Raw genomic sequence first — 18,941 nt, forward strand, 5'->3', positions numbered from 1 at the left:
GAGCATTGCGGTTTGTTCGATTGAATTCTACGGCTCATTTTACATATTATATCAATTTTTCACAAGAATTAAAAATTTAAAATTTTTTGCCGAAATTTAGTGTCATAGTGGAAAATTTTATCCAACAAAAAAATTCATAACTCGAAAACTAAAAGTCGTAGAGCAATGCGGTTTGTTCCATTGAATTCAGCGGCTCATTTTCTGTATTATATCAACTTTTCACGAGATTTAAAATTTTCAATTTTTTTGCTAACATTTCCTGAGTTATAATACACTTCCCTTCAAAGAGGTGAAAAATTTTTTTTTTTTTAAACTCACTCCAGTAAATTTTTATGGACTTCTACATGTCTTAACAATCCACAAAAGTTGTTAAAAGTCCACAAAAAGTCCATATGTTCGATTTTTTGATGTTTGATTTTTTCAATTTTCGTCGCAGTTTTTGTCGGTTTTGGGTACCCGGAACATTTCTCGAGCAATAGCTCCGGAACTATTTGAGATAACCCCATGAAGTGTACTATCGTTGGAAAGCTCTTTAAATGATCTATTTTTTTCAAAAAAGACTGTTGTTCTCCGACTAATAGTTTTCGAGCAAATTGCTGCTAAATGCAAAAATTGGTAAAATTTTAAAAAATTCATAACTAAAAAACTATTGGGAATTTGGCAATTTTCTCGATGCCAATCGATTCCCCGGATCATTTTGCATAGGTATGGATCAAAACAGTTCCATTTTTTACAATAGTTTAGCCGTAAATGAGAAAATAAAAAAAATTAAAAAAAAGTTAACACCCCCCCCTTAAAATCGGTCAATTTTTAAAGTGTCTTAAAATCAAATGAAACCTATTCTATCTTATAGATTTTGATGTGCTCTTTACGATGGAACAAACCGTTTTCTTCTAGCTCTTTTAGTTTGGCCGTAATCGGCGTTTGAAAATTGAAAATTTTTTTGCGAGATATCGCCTTGAGTCCTATGCCATTTTGTAGAGTTTTTTATTCCGGTTATCCTCCAATTTTCCGTTTCTCGATAACTCTAATAGTTTCGCCGTAATTAGCGATTGAAAATTGAAAAAAAGTGAAAATGGAAACCTTTTTTTGCGTTTTTCTCGGAAACTGTAAGACTTAGAGCAACGAACAAAAAACCTTCTGATAGCGCTTAATTTTAGCTATTTTTTCGTCTAAACCCGGAGCCGCTCCGGGCAACGGTTCCGGCTCCAGAGGCGATCAAAGTTTTTCACTAAAAAAATTCATAAAAAAAAAACTAAAAGTCGTAGAGCATTGCGGTTTGTTCGATTGAATTCTACGGCTCATTTTACATATTATATCAATTTTTCACAAGAATTAAAAATTTAAAATTTTTTGCCGAAATTTAGGGTAGCCATTTGTCATAGTGGAAAATTTTATCCAACAAAAAAATTCATAACTCGAAAACTAAAAGTCGTAGAGCAATGCGGTTTGTTCCATTGAATTCAGCGGCTCATTTTCTGTATTATATCAACTTTTCACGAGATTTAAAATTTTCAATTTTTTTGCTAACATTTCCTGAGTTATAATACACTTCCCTTCAAAGAGGTGAAAAATTTTTTTTTTTTTAAACTCACTCCAGTAAATTTTTATGGACTTCTACATGTCTTAACAATCCACAAAAGTTGTTAAAAGTCCACAAAAAGTCCATATGTTCGATTTTTTGATGTTTGATTTTTTCAATTTTCGTCGCAGTTTTTGTCGGTTTTGGGTACCCGGAACATTTCTCGAGCAATAGCTCCGGAACTATTTGAGATAACCCCATGAAGTGTATTATCGTTGGAAAGCTCTTTAAATGATCTATTTTTTTCAAAAAAGACTGTTGTTCTCCGACTAATAGTTTTCGAGCAAATTGCTGCTAAATGCAAAAATTGGTAAAATTTTAAAAAATTCATAACTAAAAAACTATTGGGAATTTGGCAATTTTCTCGATGCCAATCGATTCCCCGGATCATTTTGCATAGGTTTGGATCAAAACAGTTCCATTTTTTACAATAGTTTAGCCGTAAATGAGAAAATAAAAAAAATTAAAAAAAAGTTAACACCCCCCCCTTAAAATCGGTCAATTTTTAAAGTGTCTTAAAATCAAATAAAACCTATTCTATCTTATAGATTTTGATGTGCTCTTTACGATGGAACAAACCGTTTTCTTCTAGCTCTTTTAGTTTGGCCGTAATCGGCGTTTGAAAATTGAAAATTTTTTTGCGAGATATCGCCTTGAGTCCTTTGCCATTTTGTAGAGTTTTTTATTCCGGTTATCCTCCAGTTTTCCGTTTCTCGATAACTCTAATAGTTTCGTCGTAATTAGCGATTGAAAATTGAAAAAAAGTGAAAATGGAAACCTTTTTTTGCGTTTTTCTCGGAAACTGTAAGACTTAGAGCAACGAACAAAAAACCATCTGATAGCGCTTAATTTTAGCTATTTTTTCGTCTAAACCCGGAGCCGCTCCGGGCAACGGTTCCGGCTACAGAGGCGATCAAAGTTTTTCACTAAAAAAATTCATAAAAAAAAAACTAAAAGTCGTAGAGCATTGCGGTTTGTTCGATTGAATTCTACGGCTCATTTTACATATTATATCAATTTTTCACAAGAATTAAAAATTTAAAATTTTTTGCCGAAATTTAGTGTCATAGTGGAAAATTTTATCCAACAAAAAAATTCATAACTCGAAAACTAAAAGTCGTAGAGCAATGCGGTTTGTTCCATTGAATTCAGCGGCTCATTTTCTGTATTATATCAACTTTTCACGAGATTTAAAATTTTCAATTTTTTTGCTAACATTTCCTGAGTTATAATACACTTCCCTTCAAAGAGGTGAAAAATTTTTTTTTTTTTAAACTCACTCCAGTAAATTTTTATGGACTTCTACATGTCTTAACAATCCACAAAAGTTGTTAAAAGTCCACAAAAAGTCCATATGTTCGATTTTTTGATGTTTGATTTTTTCAATTTTCGTCGCAGTTTTTGTCGGTTTTGGGTACCCGGAACATTTCTCGAGCAATAGCTCCGGAACTATTTGAGATAACCCCATGAAGTGTATTATCGTTGGAAAGCTCTTTAAATGATCTATTTTTTTCAAAAAAGACTGTTGTTCTCCGACTAATAGTTTTCGAGCAAATTGCTGCTAAATGCAAAAATTGGTAAAATTTTAAAAAATTCATAACTAAAAAACTATTGGGAATTTGGCAATTTTCTCGATGCCAATCGATTCCCCGGATCATTTTGCATAGGTTTGGATCAAAACAGTTCCATTTTTTACAATAGTTTAGCCGTAAATGAGAAAATAAAAAAAATTAAAAAAAAGTTAACACCCCCCCCTTAAAATCGGTCAATTTTTAAAGTGTCTTAAAATCAAATAAAACCTATTCTATCTTATAGATTTTGATGTGCTCTTTACGATGGAACAAACCGTTTTCTTCTAGCTCTTTTAGTTTGGCCGTAATCGGCGTTTGAAAATTGAAAATTTTTTTGCGAGATATCGCCTTGAGTCCTTTGCCATTTTGTAGAGTTTTTTATTCCGGTTATCCTCCAGTTTTCCGTTTCTCGATAACTCTAATAGTTTCGTCGTAATTAGCGATTGAAAATTGAAAAAAAGTGAAAATGGAAACCTTTTTTTGCGTTTTTCTCGGAAACTGTAAGACTTAGAGCAACGAACAAAAAACCATCTGATAGCGCTTAATTTTAGCTATTTTTTCGTCTAAACCCGGAGCCGCTCCGGGCAACGGTTCCGGCTACAGAGGCGATCAAAGTTTTTCACTAAAAAAATTCATAAAAAAAAAACTAAAAGTCGTAGAGCATTGCGGTTTGTTCGATTGAATTCTACGGCTCATTTTACATATTATATCAATTTTTCACAAGAATTAAAAATTTAAAATTTTTTGCCGAAATTTAGTGTCATAGTGGAAAATTTTATCCAACAAAAAAATTCATAACTCGAAAACTAAAAGTCGTAGAGCAATGCGGTTTGTTCCATTGAATTCAGCGGCTCATTTTCTGTATTATATCAACTTTTCACGAGATTTAAAATTTTCAATTTTTTTGCTAACATTTCCTGAGTTATAATACACTTCCCTTCAAAGAGGTGAAAAATTTTTTTTTTTTTAAACTCACTCCAGTAAATTTTTATGGACTTCTACATGTCTTAACAATCCACAAAAGTTGTTAAAAGTCCACAAAAAGTCCATATGTTCGATTTTTTGATGTTTGATTTTTTCAATTTTCGTCGCAGTTTTTGTCGGTTTTGGGTACCCGGAACATTTCTCGAGCAATAGCTCCGGAACTATTTGAGATAACCCCATGAAGTGTACTATCGTTGGAAAGCTCTTTAAATGATCTATTTTTTTCAAAAAAGACTGTTGTTCTCCGACTAATAGTTTTCGAGCAAATTGCTGCTAAATGCAAAAATTGGTAAAATTTTAAAAAATTCATAACTAAAAAACTATTGGGAATTTGGCAATTTTCTCGATGCCAATCGATTCCCCGGATCATTTTGCATAGGTATGGATCAAAACAGTTCCATTTTTTACAATAGTTTAGCCGTAAATGAGAAAATAAAAAAAATTAAAAAAAAGTTAACACCCCCCCCTTAAAATCGGTCAATTTTTAAAGTGTCTTAAAATCAAATAAAACCTATTCTATCTTATAGATTTTGATGTGCTCTTTACGATGGAACAAACCGTTTTCTTCTAGCTCTTTTAGTTTGGCCGTAATCGGCGTTTGAAAATTGAAAATTTTTTTGCGAGATATCGCCTTGAGTCCTATGCCATTTTGTAGAGTTTTTTATTCCGGTTATCCTCCAATTTTCCGTTTCTCGATAACTCTAATAGTTTCGCCGTAATTAGCGATTGAAAATTGAAAAAAAGTGAAAATGGAAACCTTTTTTTGCGTTTTTCTCGGAAACTGTAAGACTTAGAGCAACGAACAAAAAACCTTCTGATAGCGCTTAATTTTAGCTATTTTTTCGTCTAAACCCGGAGCCGCTCCGGGCAACGGTTCCGGCTACAGAGGCGATCAAAGTTTTTCACTAAAAAAATTCATAAAAAAAAAACTAAAAGTCGTAGAGCATTGCGGTTTGTTCGATTGAATTCTACGGCTCATTTTACATATTATATCAATTTTTCACAAGAATTAAAAATTTAAATTTTTTTGCCGAAATTTAGGGTAGCCATTTGTCATAGTGGAAAATTTTATCCAACAAAAAAATTCATAACTCGAAAACTAAAATTCGTAGAGCAATGCGGTTTGTTCCATTGAATTCAGCGGCTCATTTTCTGTATTATATCAACTTTTCACGAGATTTAAAATTTTCAATTTTTTTGCTAACATTTCCTGAGTTATAATACACTTCCCTTCAAAGAGGTGAAAAAAAATTTTTTTTTAAACTCACTCCAGTAAATTTTTATGGACTTCTACATGTCTTAACAATCCACAAAAGTTGTTAAAAGTCCACAAAAAGTCCATATGTTCGATTTTTTGATGTTTGATTTTTTCAATTTTCGTCGCAGTTTTTGTCGGTTTTGGGTACCCGGAACATTTCTCGAGCAATAGCTCCGGAACTATTTGAGATAACCCCATGAAGTGTACTATCGTTGGAAAGCTCTTTAAATGATCTATTTTTTTCAAAAAAGACTGTTGTTCTCCGACTAATAGTTTTCGAGCAAATTGCTGCTAAATGCAAAAATTGGTAAAATTTTAAAAATTTCATAACTAAAAAACTATTGGGAATTTGGCAATTTTCTCGATGCCAATCGATTCCCCGGATCATTTTGCATAGGTTTGGATCAAAACAGTTCCATTTTTTACAATAGTTTAGCCGTAAATGAGAAAATAAAAAAAATTAAAAAAAAGTTAACACCCCCCCCTTAAAATCGGTCAATTTTTAAAGTGTCTTAAAATCAAATAAAACCTATTCTATCTTATAGATTTTGATGTGCTCTTTACGATGGAACAAACCGTTTTCTTCTAGCTCTTTTAGTTTGGCCGTAATCGGCGTTTGAAAATTGAAAATTTTTTTGCGAGATATCGCCTTGAGTCCTATGCCATTTTGTAGAGTTTTTTATTCCGGTTATCCTCCAATTTTCCGTTTCTCGATAACTCTAATAGTTTCGCCGTAATTAGCGATTGAAAATTGAAAAAAAGTGAAAATGGAAACCTTTTTTTGCGTTTTTCTCGGAAACTGTAAGACTTAGAGCAACGAACAAAAAACCATCTGATAGCGCTTAATTTTAGCTATTTTTTCGTCTAAACCCGGAGCCGCTCCGGGCAACGGTTCCGGCTACAGAGGCGATCAAAGTTTTTCACTAAAAAAATTCATAAAAAAAAAACTAAAAGTCGTAGAGCATTGCGGTTTGTTCGATTGAATTCTACGGCTCATTTTACATATTATATCAATTTTTCACAAGAATTAAAAATTTAAAATTTTTTGCCGAAATTTAGGGTAGCCATTTGTCATAGTGGAAAATTTTATCCAACAAAAAAATTCATAACTCGAAAACTAAAAGTCGTAGAGCAATGCGGTTTGTTCCATTGAATTCAGCGGCTCATTTTCTGTATTATATCAACTTTTCACGAGATTTAAAATTTTCAATTTTTTTGCTAACATTTCCTGAGTTATAATAACACTTCCCTTCAAAGAGGTGAAAAAAAATTTTTTTTTTAAACTCACTCCAGTAAATTTTTATGGACTTCTACATGTCTTAACAATCCACAAAAGTTGTTAAAAGTCCACAAAAAGTCCATATGTTCGATTTTTTGATGTTTGATTTTTTCAATTTTCGTCGCAGTTTTTGTCGGTTTTGGGTACCCGGAACATTTCTCGAGCAATAGCTCCGGAACTATTTGAGATAACCCCATGAAGTGTATTATCGTTGGAAAGCTCTTTAAATGATCTATTTTTTTCAAAAAAGACTGTTGTTCTCCGACTAATAGTTTTCGAGCAAATTGCTGCTAAATGCAAAAATTGGTAAAATTTTAAAAAATTCATAACTAAAAAACTATTGGGAATTTGGCAATTTTCTCTATGCCAATCGATTCCCCGGATCATTTTGCATAGGCATGGATCAAAACAGTTCCATTTTTTACAATAGTTTAGCCGTAAATGAGAAAATAAAAAAAATTAAAAAAAAGTTAACACCCCCCCCCTTAAAATCGGTCAATTTTTAAAGTGTCTTAAAATCAAATAAAACCTATTCTATCTTATAGATTTTGATGTGCTCTTTACGATGGAACAAACCGTTTTCTTCTAGCTCTTTTAGTTTGGCCGTAATCGGCGTTTGAAAATTGAAAATTTTTTTGCGAGATATCGCCTTGAGTCCTTTGCCATTTTGTAGAGTTTTTTATTCCGGTTATCCTCCAATTTTCCGTTTCTCGATAACTCTAATAGTTTCGCCGTAATTAGCGATTGAAAATTGAAAAAAAGGGAAAATGAAAACCTTTTTTTGCGTTTTTCTCGGAAACTGTAAGACTTAGAGCAACGAACAAAAAACCATCTGATAGCGCTTAATTTTAGCTATTTTTTCGTCTAAACCCGGAGCCGCTCCGGGCAACGGTTCCGGCTACAGAGGCGATCAAAGTTTTTCACTAAAAAAATTCATAAAAAAAAAACTAAAAGTCGTAGAGCATTGCGGTTTGTTCGATTGAATTCTACGGCTCATTTTACATATTATATCAATTTTTCACAAGAATTAAAAATTTAAAATTTTTTGCCGAAATTTAGGGTAGCCATTTGTCATAGTGGAAAATTTTATCCAACAAAAAAATTCATAACTCGAAAACTAAAAGTCGTAGAGCAATGCGGTTTGTTCCATTGAATTCAGCGGCTCATTTTCTGTATTATATCAACTTTTCACGAGATTTAAAATTTTCAATTTTTTTGCTAAAATTTCCTGAGTTTATACACTTCCCTTCAAAGAGGTGAAAAATTTTTTTTTTTTAAACTCACTCCAGTAAATTTTTATGGACTTCTACATGTCTTAACAATCCACAAAAGTTGTTAAAAGTCCACAAAAAGTCCATATGTTCGATTTTTTGATGTTTGATTTTTTCAATTTTCGTCGCAGTTTTTGTCGGTTTTGGGCACCCGGAACATTTCTCGAGCAATAGCTCCGGAACTATTTGAGATAACCCCATGAAGTGTATTATCGTTGGAAAGCTCTTTAAATGATCTATTTTTTTCAAAAAAGATTTTTGTTCTCCGACTAATAGTTTTCGAGCAAATTGCTGCTAAATGCAAAAATTGGTGAAATTTTAAAAAATTCATAACTAAAAAACTATTGGGAATTTGGCAATTTTCTCGATGCCAATCGATTGCCCGGATCATTTTGCATAGGTACGGATTCACAATGGTTATTTACGAAATTTCCAAATTTTTATTGTTAGTTTTTTCTAAATTTTTGGTTCATTCACTTGTCTGGGCTCAAGGTTTAGGGGTTCGGTATCAGAACATCTGGTCATAAATAAAGCCGCTTCTCCCTCTGCGGGGATGCACCCTTTTTTGTTATAAGTCTTAATCAAAGAGTCCTTGTCTGCGGTTTCGACCTCGTTTTTAGATATTAGAGAATTGTATTTATAGTTATAGTAACCGTTGAGGAATGCATTCCATTTTGGTCGATTTACCAAAGCAGATTTTAACAATCGCGAAAGTTGCCGACACTTACCAGGGAATGCAATCAAGTAAGGTCTTTGTTATATCGATATTGAATTAAGGTAATCCAATAAGGAAAATGCAAGGAAGGCATAGAAAAGCTTAATAAGGGCCCAGTGTGGATATTGAAGATAACACAACCGGGAGAATATGATAAAAGCTCGAGAATCTAAACTATGAGGTAAATGGCTTTTGAAAATAGAGAGGGTGCGTCAAGAAATCCCGGCCAAGTATGTGCGCGGTGTGGAATTACAAATACAGCCAGATCTAGGGGAACGATGAATATACCGATTTGGCTAATACTAACAGAGTGCATGTCCCCAGGGCGAGGGACCGACAATCCGATTCATACACATTTCAAATATTTGACCGGAAACTTGTTGACTCAACGTATTATTACGACGCCTTCGCCGATAAAGTATCACAACTGAGCGAAATATTTCAATTTTGTATCGACTTACATATTTTAATAAAAGCCACTCGCAGGAATGCTTGTATTAAAACGTTAAAAATTCATTTTTCTTGTCGTGTCGTAAAGGTTTTTTCATTTTTCACTCATCTCGTGTTTAAATTACCTACGGGCAAAAATTAAACGTCGGTGAGATGGCAATATGAGTGGAAATAAAACGGCGGAATGCTACAAAAGAGCATCGCTGTGTCTCTCAGGAACCATCAACTTGCACACTTAGACAAAAGCTCGTCACATTGATATTCGGAGAGATTAAAATGAGAATAGAATGCGAAATGAGCTCTCTCTTGACACGTTTTTACAACACCACATTTAACATTAAAATTTATTTTACTCACGATTTAAAATAGTGGATTTTATTATAGGCAACCCGCCACACGCAGGCGTAATATTAGTAAACGCAATTAAAAGCTTTAAAAGCTCTGGATTTTTTTTAATCGTTTCTGATGTTGTAACAATGCCTAACCTGACCTGACCTGACCATACTGTATAGTTTGTAATGTTGATTTATTTAAAAAAAGTTTGTGTTAAAATATCTGCAAAAGACGGTCTGTACCTGGGGCCTCCTGGCCGAGTGGTATAAGCGCCACTTACGAAGGGGGAGGTCGGGGGTTCGAACCCGGATCAGAGCAAAAATTTTTCTGAGAAAAAAAGTGTAGAAAAGGTAAGTGAAACAACACGAGAACAAAAATAAGAGATTGAGAGAACATATAGACATATAAACGTAAAGCGGAGCATAAAACTAAGAGAAATAAGAAAATAATGCGGCAAAAGGTACGTAAGGCGCCAAATTATAAACGGAAGAGTACATCCTAATAAAGGAAAAATACCTTTTGTTTTAAAAGAAAAAGAGATGAACGCAAAGGTGAAACATAACTTCAAATTTTAGTTGAATCCCTAGATGACTTACTTCTTAAATTATAAAAAAAATAAACGAAAATATTTAATTTATGTCTAAAAATTTTTAGTTAACTGAGTTTGTTTAGTAAAGTCCCGAAAAACATTGTTAATAAAAATCATGGCCATTACGAATCCAGTAGGATTTGCGCACGTCTACTATTTTTCACTAGAAAATACACAAATTTGGTGATTTTTGGAGAAATTACGTCCATTTTCGGTCAAAAACGTGCTGAAAGTCACAAAAAAAGGTCAAAACAATTTTAAAATTGAAGAATCAACTTATATGCGCTATATCTTTTGATGAAATCTGGTGAAAAATTAGAAAATTAAATTGAAAAAATGTGGAAGAAAATGTTTTCTCGAGCTAATTCGCCGACTTTTAAACTGAATGTAACTGCGTTTTAGGTGAATTATTGCAATTATGTAGTTTGTAATGTTGATTTATTTAAAAAGTTTGTATTAAAATACCTGCCAAACACGGTCAGTACTTGGGGCCCCGGTGGCCCAGTGGTATAAGCGCCACTTACAACGGGGGAGGTCGCGGGTTCAAACCCGGATCAGAGCAACAATTTTTCTGAGAAAAAAAATTGTAGAAAAGGTAAGTGAAACAACAAAAATAAGAGATTGGGAGAACATATAGACGTATAAACGTAAAGCGGAGCATAAAACTGAGAGAACTAAGAAAATAATGCGACAAAAGGTAAAAGTACGTAAAAGCGCCAAATTGTAAACGTACTTTTTGTTTTGAGAGAAAAAGAGATGAACGTAAAGGTGAAACATAACTTCAAACTTTAGCGTTGAATCCTTAGACAACTTTTCTCTTAAATTATAAAAAAAATTAAACGAAAATATTTAATTTGCGTCTGAAAATTTTTGTAAATTACATAGCATTCGTGCCAAGTTTACTGCTGATATCGCTCCTAAGTTTAATACAAAGTGACAGGAGCTTGTCCTATTGCATTTGTACTGCAGAAACTCTATTATCCCAAAATCCAATCTAAGCACACATGACCTAATTCACCTTAGAACATTGTTTTGTTATGTAAATTTTCGAGCAAGCAATAGCCGAGTAATGTTTTAACTTGAGGTCTGCTTGAATTGTATCAAGTAAACTAAATGCGTGGTAATCGACCCAATCATCTAGAAATATTTTTTTTATTAAAAATGTGACCTTTATTAATTACCTACAAAATGGAGCAGCGACCAATCAAGCACAAACAAACCATGCGCTGTAAATTTTTGAGGCAACGTGTAGACCTGTACGAGAAATCTTTTCACATTATTTTCATTTGCCTTATCTTCAAATAAATCAACCGTTTTTGCCACCTTCAACAATGTGTCTATAAGTTTAAATTTATAAATTGTTGGGACGTACTTTGCTGCAAAACTCTGTAATTGGATAAATTAGTAAAATAACTTGGAATATGGTCTGCACTATCCAATAGCCATTCAGCGCAAAGACTACATCACCAATGTTTTTTTGAGTGCTGTAATCGTCTTGCATGTCTTTACGAAATGAATAAATATTGGTTGCTACCTCGATCACAATATGCGTGATTTTAACGAAAGCATAAAAGCCAACCATTTCCTCAATTTTCGTTTTTAATTCGAAATAAATCTGGTAACATTTAACCATTTTGTGCTTTGGTATTTCCGTACAATTGGTGTTTAAATGATCAATTAAGTGTGAACTTGCACTGAGAAAGTAAAACATTAAACCTTCTGCAACCACTTGTATTGCCGAAGTGGCAACAAATCGAACACAACAGACAAAAAGCGAGACACCAACTACATGAATTAGAGGAAAATTTAAAACAACCAGAATCGTAGTATTAATACAGTGTGTGATGAAAAAGTAGCGCAATTTTCGTGTTAATTTAGCACTGTCAAAATGTTTATAAGTCACACTGAAAACTAACTTTTCCAATTGCAATATTTTCTTAAATAATTTCACAATTCTCGTTTGTTTTGTACATATTGTACCAATCAATACTAGCTGATAAATGTACCGCATAATTCGGGAAATTTTTGATGAAATAGTTCCATATTTATCAAACTTGCTGTGACAGCTACTAATTTTTGAACTTATCACAAAAAATACCACTGTCAGCAGAACTATGTTCAAAATCTTGTCTTTTCTACCACGTGTGAACAATTTATTTTCTCGAATTGAAAACGAAGTCAATCCAAAACATTTACACACAAAAAATAGTCGAGCAAATGGGGTAATTAACATGACTTGGATATCGAGTTATACTTTCAATAATCGGTATTATTAGGCACTTAAATTAATGTCTTGTTTACATACGTCATTGGAATAATGTTTGCATACAGCTGATGGAAACTTTTCCGTTGTATTATTTACAATGGAAAATTCGAGAGACATTTGCGATATTGTTGCTCCAATTTTTGTGGCTTGGAAGTTCACTTCGTTACCAATTTACAAACTGCAAGGATCTGCAGGTTCCGACGATAGAAAGTTTGTTGGTGTAAAGTCGCACACGTATTTCTTGGGAATTTTAATATTTTTGGGCATAATGTGGCCTTATTGTCGCACGTCTTTTATAAGCGAAGAAGGCAAAATGCATTTAGACACGCCATCGTTCGAGCTTTGTATACGCTTCCTTTACGATATTGGAATTATTCTCGTCTGTCACAAAAACAAGAAAGATATTGGGGATATTCCATTTGAATTATTATCTAGCGAAAAATTCTTAGAGAACCTTACAGGGGGGAAAATAAACTACTATAATAGAATTAGAAACACAATTTTACTGATTGCTGTTGCGAAATATTCGGTGCTTATCACTTGCACTGTAATGGAATGTTGTATCAGACCTCAAGATAGAGTAAATATTCTTGTATATTACTCAACTTGGTGCTTCCAGTTTCATTCACAGTTGATTATAACTTTGTACCTTATTATTTTAAGAGAGCAGTATCAAATTTTTAATCTCTATTTAGGAAAAAAGTCCAATAAAACAGGAAAAATCATCGAAATGCACATATTTTTACGAAAGATCATCACACTGACACAGAAGGCTTTCCAGAATTACCTTCTGATGAAAACTCTAATGGACCTAAGTATGACTGCTACCGGTGTATTTTTTTTATCCAAGTGCTTGCAAACGAAACACACAGAAGTAACTTGTTGTATTTAGTCATAGCGATGTGGTTTATTCTCACCTTAGCTGAAGACTTCACGACTGCAATTATTTACGAAACCATAATACAACAGGTTTGTTATGAAAAAAAAAACTCAATAATGGTACAAACTTTTAGGATAAATTAACTAAACGAAAAATAGTCAATGATATTTTAGGACATAACAGTACCAATAAATTTCTACCGTATAAAACGGTAACTCACTGGTGATTTTTTGGGATTATTGTTCCTTTCAATTTTTAGCAAATTCTTCACAGTTTGTATCACCACAATAATAATTTACGCTTTATGGTGTGTGGATTTTTTCCATTAAATGGTACTGTTGTACAATGGGTGAGTTAAAAATTTGGTAGCTTTGAATAACAAAATTTTAACAGATGTTGGGAGGAGTGGGAACGTATGTTATATATTTATTACAATTTTGAGGATTGCTTAAATCTAGAAACCAACTTGTTCATTTTATTGTACAAATTACAATATTTGTAATACATTTGTAGGAAAACATCGATTTACAACTGTACTTTTTCTCAAATGATCTGAAAAATCGCAGTTACATAATAATAAATTGCGAAAACATTATCAAATTTGTTAATAATTTTTTTAAGCTACAGTTCAAACAAACAATTTTCCTTGTTTGATAAAAAAATACAAATTTTCCTGGTAGACCGTCAAAATTGTCGATATGATTACTATCGCAATTGCAAACACTTTAAATTTCTATATTTATCATTAATTTGCTGTATGTAATCAATAAATCAATAACTGTATTGATGTAAAATTCAAGAAGATACCTATAATTGAAAAACATATTTTGATTTAAAAATGATTAGCTCTGATCTCTGCTAAGTATAAGAGAGCAAAGCTTTGTCTTTTTGTCACAAAAGGGCAATAACTGTTGTTAACATCAATTTATGTTTATTGCTTAAAATAGAAAAGCCAAGTTAAATAACTGCACCAATGTGTACATAAGTTATCACTCAGTGTTATCACAAATGTGCAAGCTTTTTCTATGGGACTAGTGATTTTTGCAATTATGTTTCTCTTACACAAAATAATTAACAATAATAATAACACCGAACAACATTTTCAAAGCAAGCAAACTCACAAAATTGTAAAACTCTTGCATGCTTTACATATCGGTTTATGTGTTTTAATTACAACACACTGAGCTGTTAGGTAATTACTTAACACTTGAAAATACATAAAAATAAATAATGGTCGAAGTTTTCATCATTAAATGACAAGCTTTTTTACTTAACATGTCACACCCAAACAATTTAAACGAAATTATTGCACGAATATTTACCTTGTGGAAATACACATCCTTACCCGTTTACAAATTTGAGATAAAAGCAGGTTTTATCAGCACAAATGTGCAAACTTTCTACTTCGGAATAGCACTTTGCAGCGTTTTATTTTGTTTTAATAGTTTGAATATTTCTGACGATAATAGGTTTGAATTTGCACTGCTAGACGACAGTGTTAATTTTATCGAATCACTCACTTTTTTCGTGCAAAATTCTTGTATGCTTATAATTTGTTACAAGAAGAGAAAACAAATCGTGAAAATTCTCCCCGAATTGCAAATTTCAGCGAACGTTATTCTAAAATTGACACTAAACCAGTGGAAGAGAAAATACTACAAGAACATTAAAAGCAAGTTTTTGGCGATAATTGTTATTAAATATGGTTTACTAATTTTAAATTTCGTCATGGATTGTCTAAACTTTCCAGAACACCCTGAAGATTCATTTGTGTATCACGTATCATGGTGTTTCCATTTTCACTTCTGGTTCCTCGTTCTTTTCTATTTATTGGTTCTGACGGAACAGTTCTCTCATTTTAACCGACATTTGGTAAAAATAAAGAAGAAGAAATACGTCCAATGCAACATAAAAAAAATAATCAAAATACATAAACTGCTTCTCGAACGACTTGAGCTAATTGAAAAAGCCTTCGAAGTTTTGTGGTTGATCAAATGTGTAAGTGACATTATTAGAACATCGCTGGGTGTTTTTTACCTCATCGAAATGTTCGTGGTAATGGACGAAGTTGACAATTTGCTCCTTTATTGTTTGTATACCTTAGTTTGGACAATTCTAATTGTGTTGGAAAACTTTTTAGAAATTGTCATCGTTGATAAAATCCTCCAACAGGTGAAAACATAATACATTTTACTTGTTCTTCATTTATGATTGCAGAACAGCACAGTTTGTGACCACATTATTGAACTTTTACCAAACATACGAACAAAATCTGTAATACCAGTCACACATTACGAAATTTTGTCTTAAATATTTATCTTCCAGAAGACACTTTTTTGTGTAAACACTTTTATAAATGAGGTACAAATTACGATTTGTGGCTTATTCCCACTGAATTGTTTTTACATCAGTTGGGTGAGAGAATAAATGCAGTAAGACAAGTATTTCCAATTCAGTAATTCAGATGGTTACAGCTATTGCAACTTACGTCGTGTATTCGCTTCAGTTTAACAAAATAAAACCAACTGATTAACAACTCGCATCCAATCTATTAAATTAAAAATTCCCATTGATTTTTTTGAGGAGAGAGGAATAATAAACATTGGGCAATTACGTAAATGGATGGACATTAAACCTATTTACCTAGAGGTCGAAAAACGATTTACTCTTCAAACAATGAGGCATAAAAACGGCTTAAACGAAATAGCGGCCCCGTTATTAACTCTCTGGAAGTACACAGCTTTACCAGTTTACAAATTCGATGTCACAAGACGCCAATATGTTAGCACAAACTTGAAAACCTTCATTCCTGGAATAATCTGTTCGCAGCTTTGTTATTTCTTGGTTTGGAAAATGTCTTCAACACTGATGGATACGTGGTGATTGAGGATAACGTCAGTTTTACTCAAATGTTTACATTTTTTGTGCAAAACTCCTGCATGTTTATTGCCTGTTATTGGAAGAGACGAGAAATTGTTGAAGTGCTAACAAAACTACAAATTTCCGAAAATTTGATTCTAACTTTAACAGAATCAAGACAAAGTTATTACACCAAAGTTCGAAGAAAATTTCTGACAGTGGTGATAATTAAATACGGTTTGCTAATTCTGGCTTCTATATGTGATTGCTCTGATCTTCCGGAGGAACAATTAAATTTGTTAATATACTACGTATCGTGGTGTCTCCACTTTCATTTATGGCTACTTGTAACTTTCTATGAGTTAGTGTTAAGAGAACAACACGTGGAATTCAATAAATACTTAATAAAAATCAAAAATAAAACACATTTACATAATTCTCGAACAATAACACTTGTTATGAAAACATATGACCACCTCTGTGACCATTTTACATCAATTAAAAACGCCTTTGAAGTGTTATGGTTGATAAAATTCCTAACTGATGTTATTATAACATCGGTGGGAGTATTTTACACCGTCCAGGCATACAAGGTGGAAAAGAACAGTTGGTTACTCAGTAATGTTGCAGCATTTTTGTGGACCAACCTTGCAGCCATTGAAAATTTTTTAGAAGTATTTATTTTTGACGCAATTCTTGACCAGGTGTGAACACAATATCAATTTAACCACGTTTCTAAATTTTATATTTTTAGCACCAAATAGTTTGCAATAATATCACCGATATCTTGCCCAAAACCAAATCATTTAGACACGTAAGTGATGTAAAGTTTCATCTTTTTTTCCAGACTGTTTGTTTTAGCGGACTCTTTTCTGCACTAAAACTTTGGTAAGTAAAGTGGAAATCATGGTTTGTGGTTTGTTTCCACTGAGCTGCTTTTATATCACTTGGGTAAGGACAAATGTTTGGATATCTATTACAATTATTTTGATTCAGATGGTTACAGCGATTGCAACGTACGTCATCTATTTGGTGCAATTTAGCAAAAGTAAAAACTAGTTACTTAAATATTCTATTAATAATAAACGTTTTATTTATGAACGATTTAAATATTCCGAGCTATTAACAAAATTAAATCCCAAGAGAAAGGCCGGCTTTTGTAATTAATAAAAGTTTCGTTTCGTTCTTGTGACATCATGTCTGAAAATATTTCTGATATCGTTTCTGTCCTATTTATGTTTTGGAAATACACAGCTTTGCCTGTCTATCGTTTAAATTTACACAGCAAATTATTTGTGAGCCGACGGTCCCGAATATATTTTACCGGAATAACAGCATTTTTGCTGTTATTTGCTTTTTCCATTAAAACTGTGTACCTTGATGCCAACAATGAGCTGCATGTGGACGTTTCGCTTTTTGAGTTGGTGATGGTTTTTAGCCAAAATATTTTCATTATTGTGTTTTCGCACTATAAACGAAAAGCAATCAGTTTTCTAATTGCAAAGTTTACAACCCTAGATGAAATTATTACTAAAGTGACCAAAACAAAGGTTTCTTACCATAGAAGTGTCAAATTACAAATTTTAAAACTTCTTTTGATTGAGTCCGGAATGGCGATTTTTTGTTGTGTTTTGGATTGTACCAACAATCCGGATGAAAAATTAAACACAATTATTTATTTTCTTTCTTGGAGTTACCATTTCTTTTTTGAACTGGTTATAATCGTTTTGTTAATAATTTTGAGAAGGCAGTATGAAGCGATTGTGTGCTGTGTAGTGACAAGTAAAGACATTAATATCAAAGAAATTCTGAAACTGTTTCATGTTTTGAGAGATGTGTTTTTTTAATCAAAAGGGAGTTTCAATTTTACATTTTAATAAAAATTGTAATTGATTTGTTTACGACAACGACAGGAATATACTACCATACGAGAATGATTTTTGGTGGTGAAACTAAAATTTCTGTCTTGAAAATTCTTTATTCGTTAATTTGGACAATTTTAATATCAATTTCCGATTTCACGACAATATATTTTATTGATAAAATCATAGTCAAGGTATTTTCTTGGCTTGTGATAATTTTAAATTTTTCAAGATTTTTTTAGGACCAGTTATTAAGCAGCGAAATAGAAAACGTTTTAAATATGCATTTATCTCGACGTGTTTATAAACAGGTAGGATTAGTAAGAACAATGACAATAATGTATGTTTCACAATTTACAGGAGACTTTACATAGTCTAAACTCAAGTAAATTAAATTTTATGGTGTGTGGACTATTTCCTTTAAACTGCAAATTAGTTTGTTGGGTGGGTTTTTATAGGTTGTAACTTATTTGTCTCAAATTTTTTTCAGATGATAGCTAATATTTTCACTTATGTCATGTATTTTATACAATTTGGAGAAATTGGAAATAAAAAGAAAATGTAATTTTATATACAGCACAAACAATTATATTATAATTACAATAGTTCAAAATTATTCGACAAATGTTAAATGTATTGCAGTTAAGGATTAGACATTGATTTCACATAAAACTTGGCTTCTGAAAAATGTAACAATGCAATGACTTTTGTTCTGTATTTACTTAATAATTTTATTACTTTTAATAAATAAATCTTTTACCGAAACTTGTGATTTTTTATCAGCTTACTACTCCTACAAGTACATACGAATATGCTTCATAATATCAATAAAACCACGATAAATTTTGCACATTTACCTTCATGTTTTCTTTATCTGACGTGTGATTTAGATAAATATTTATTTAATGGAACACATTTCTCACGGTGCTCTCGTATGTACATTATTATAAAAACACATACATAACCCTTTTTCCTTTTCATCCTTCTAAGCGTAGTGTACAAGAAGTTATTATTACGTTTAAGAGTTATAATAAGATACTAA

At 32.3% G+C, this 18,941-nt stretch overlaps 2 non-coding genes across 2 annotated transcripts; one reads left to right on the forward strand and one right to left on the reverse strand.

Annotated features, from left to right (window-relative positions):
• Positions 1 to 10,900: 10,900 nt before the first annotated feature.
• On the reverse strand, positions 10,901 to 12,335 carry LOC107397433 (uncharacterized). Its single transcript, XR_010333818.1, has 3 exons — positions 11,405 to 12,335; positions 11,218 to 11,355; positions 10,901 to 11,169 (listed from the first exon to the last, which is right to left on the reverse strand). It is a non-coding gene; the product is annotated as an uncharacterized LOC107397433 (transcript).
• Positions 12,336 to 12,919: 584 nt separating this feature from the next.
• Positions 12,920 to 18,631, forward strand: LOC107397438 (uncharacterized). The gene is made up of 8 exons (XR_001574521.2): positions 12,920 to 13,267; positions 13,312 to 13,389; positions 13,438 to 15,350; positions 15,396 to 16,741; positions 16,792 to 16,851; positions 16,899 to 18,093; positions 18,142 to 18,210; positions 18,260 to 18,631. It is a non-coding gene; the product is annotated as an uncharacterized LOC107397438 (transcript).
• Positions 18,632 to 18,941: the final 310 nt, after the last annotated feature.

Source organism: Tribolium castaneum, chromosome 4, assembly GCF_031307605.1.
Source record: "Tribolium castaneum strain GA2 chromosome 4, icTriCast1.1, whole genome shotgun sequence".
Taxonomy (NCBI): domain Eukaryota; kingdom Metazoa; phylum Arthropoda; class Insecta; order Coleoptera; family Tenebrionidae; genus Tribolium; species Tribolium castaneum.